Below are 3168 nucleotides of genomic sequence, written 5' to 3'. Positions count from 1 at the left end.
ATAAATGTTTGTGTGGCGTTTCTTTAGTCATTTTTGTTGTCTTGTGATGTTCAGGATGTCATTTAGATCACAACTTCTCCCTGAGTTACGATTAACAGTACCTTCCCATTTTATTATTAAAGTCTAGATTTGAAACGTAAGTAGAAGGCTTTTTAATTTTCACCGTGGTTCAACAGAAACGTGTTGCCTGTCGTATGAATCGCATTTCTTGTTAAACCAGGTCGATGGTTGGGTCCTTCATCCAGGCGAATGGCTGGACGAAACATGCAATGGGCCCCAAATGGAAGCCGGTGAGAGCAGAATTATGCTGTGGGGTAGTTGACTTGGGCTTCCATGTCTCCCCCTACGACGATTACATCTTCCAGCAGGATAATTCTTCATGTTGCAAGGTCAGAATCGTGCTGCAGTGGTTTTAGGAGCATTATAGTGAAATCACATTGATATCTTGGCCAGTAAACTTGCTTGATCTCTAGTCATTGGAACACATATCGGGCGCCAGCTGCGTTCACGTAAACCACAATCCCGTAGTTTGCGGGAATTGCTTGACCCGTGCACAGACATCTGGTGTTACATACTTCTGCAATCCTGTAAAGGAATTGTAGAATCCATACCAACCAGAATAGTTGCTGTATTGTGTTTGCATAGTGGAACAACACGCTATTAAACAGGTGGTCATAAAGTTTTGGTTCATCGGTGTTGTAAGTAGGCTGTTTATATTTTCTTATTGGCAAAGTTACGTAGCGCTCTATATGAAAATCACTGGCTGTGCTGTGTGCAGTCTGTGGCTAGTTTGCATTGTTGTCTGCCATTGTAGAGGGGCAGCTGGATGTGAACAGCGCGTAGCGTTGCGCAGTTGGAGGTGAGCCGCCAGCAGTGGTGGATGTGGGGAGAGAGATGGCGGAGTTTTGAAAAATGTCATGAACTGCTGTATATATTATGAATATTGAGGTAAATACAGTGTTTGTTCTCTATTAATATCTTTCATTTGCTAACTATCCCTATCAGTAGTTAGTGGTTGGTTGGTTGGTTTGGGGAAGGAGACCAGACAGCGTGGTCATCGGTCTCATCGGATTATGGAAGGATTGGGAAGGAAGTCGGCCGTGCCCTTTCAGAGGAACCATCCCGGCATTTGCCTGGAGTGATTTAGGGAAATCACGGAAAACCTAAATCAGGATGGCCGGACGCGGGATTGAACCGTCGTCCTCCCGAATGCGAGTCCAGTGTCTAACCACTGCGCCACCCCGCTCGGTCAGTAGTTAGTGCCTTCAGTAGTTTGAATCTTTTATTTAGCTGGCAGTAGTGGCGCTCGCTGTATTGGAGTAGTTCCAGTAACGAAGATTTTTGTGAGGTAAGTGATTTGTGAAAGGTATAGGTTAAAGTTAGTCAGGGCCATTGTTTTGTAGGGATTATTGAAAGTCAGATTGCGTTGCGCTAAAAACATTGTGTGTCAGGTTAAGCACAGTCTGGTATAAATGGTTCTAAGGGGACGTTTCAGGTATAAATTGTTCTAAGGGGACGTTTCAGTGTGTATTGCTGTACGCCTTTCTTTTCCTAAACCGTCTTTTGTTTTTCCTTCTTTCGAAAATAAATTTAAGTATTTGTTCTGTGACTCAAGGTTTCTTCGCAGCTACATCTTAGTAGCCTACGCATATTTGTCCGGCGAACTTATTTTTTCCCCCTTTTTGCAGATTTCCACTCCTCTTAAAATGAACTACGTCCAATTCAATACCACAGTATTCACAGCCTGTGATAGATTTGAACACGTATCATTATCCTTCAATACTCCAATATCCCACTTCACGGTAGGTTGATTTTTTCCTGTTGATTCTTTTAAAGACCAGTCCTCTTTTCATCATTACTATATTGTTACCTGAGCCGATATATCTGCTAGTCGATACGTGTTACAGTCCAATATAAGCAGTCCAACATTAATTAAAGTCGCTCATTACAGAGAAGGCAACTGGACCTGATGGGGTACATACAGAGTTCTATGTAGAAAATGAGAAAGAACTTGCCCCTATTCCCGCAGCAGTCTGCCGTAGGCCGCTGGAGGAACTAAGTGTACCAGGTGATAGAAAAAATGTGCAGGTCACCCCCGTTTTCACATAAAACTATAGAAGTACATCACTGTCAGTCTATCGTAGAATTTTGAAAACACGTTTGAACCTCGCGGATGATGACTTTTCTGCAGGCCAGAAATCTCCTCTGTAGGAATGAACATGGATTCCGCAACAACCATCGCTCTCTTCGTCTACGAGACCCAGAAGACAGTAGATACATGCGCCCACGTTGATGCCGTGTCACTTGGCTTGCGCAAGGCCTTGTGTACTATACAGTTCCGCATTACTGACTAATCAACAAAATACGATCGAACGGAATATTAGACCAGCATTGTGACTGAACACTACAACTCACTAACACAAGCTGGCGTTACGGACGGATAGGGCTTTTCAGTAACGAAGGAATTAAAAGTTCCTGCAGGGCTCAACGTTTCAGCTAAAGTATTGTGTCAGGCTTGCGCGCTTACACAAAATACTTTGTGAAACAATGTCACAGGTCTTTCAGATAAGGTACTGCAAATGAAATTCATAATGCGCAAGAAAATTAACCTGTCAAATAGCGTGCAAGCAGAGCGCAACAAAAAAAAGTTGAAGTGGTAAATCGGAATGGCTGTAATAGACAACAGCTTCACGAAGAATGAAAGTAGTGTAAAGACTGAAAAAGTTGTTGACGTAAGCGGCTGGAACTGAAGAGGTCTACACTTCGGATAGTAGATTTCTTTGTGAAATATTCCAGAAATATACTAGCACTTAAATTTAAAATGTTTACCCCTGGTGGGACTCGAACCCACAATCCCCGGTTTAGGAGACCGATGCCTTATCCATTAGGCCACAGGGGCTCGAGGTACTTTCGGACCAGTGAACCCGTTATCTACTTCGCTACGCTGGCGTAATCGACAGCCTGGCGTAATCGACAGTGCAGTCACCCGAACACGGAAGTGAGCGTGTCTCCCCTACTGCCGGCGGCGATCTGTCGCTGGTGAATAATTCGCCGTCTCCGTCAGGAACGGCTGGAATGACAACGGACTGTTCGAGGAGCATCAGAGTGAACCACGTTGTATCGTGCTTGTTATCTATCTTCTTTTGCTGTAATTATTTGTTTTCGGCA

General features: G+C 43.9%; 1 non-coding gene across 1 annotated transcript; it reads right to left on the bottom strand.

Annotated features, from left to right (window-relative positions):
- Nucleotides 1-2826: 2826 nt before the first annotated feature.
- Trnar-ccu (transfer RNA arginine (anticodon CCU)) lies at nt 2827-2899 on the bottom strand. Its single transcript has one exon. It is a non-coding gene; the product is annotated as a tRNA-Arg (tRNA).
- Nucleotides 2900-3168: the final 269 nt, after the last annotated feature.

This window comes from Schistocerca cancellata, chromosome 9, assembly GCF_023864275.1.
Source record: "Schistocerca cancellata isolate TAMUIC-IGC-003103 chromosome 9, iqSchCanc2.1, whole genome shotgun sequence".
NCBI classification, from domain to species: domain Eukaryota; kingdom Metazoa; phylum Arthropoda; class Insecta; order Orthoptera; family Acrididae; genus Schistocerca; species Schistocerca cancellata.
The sequence above is the reverse complement of the archived record's forward strand: the minus strand, read 5'-3'. Positions and strand labels throughout refer to the sequence as shown.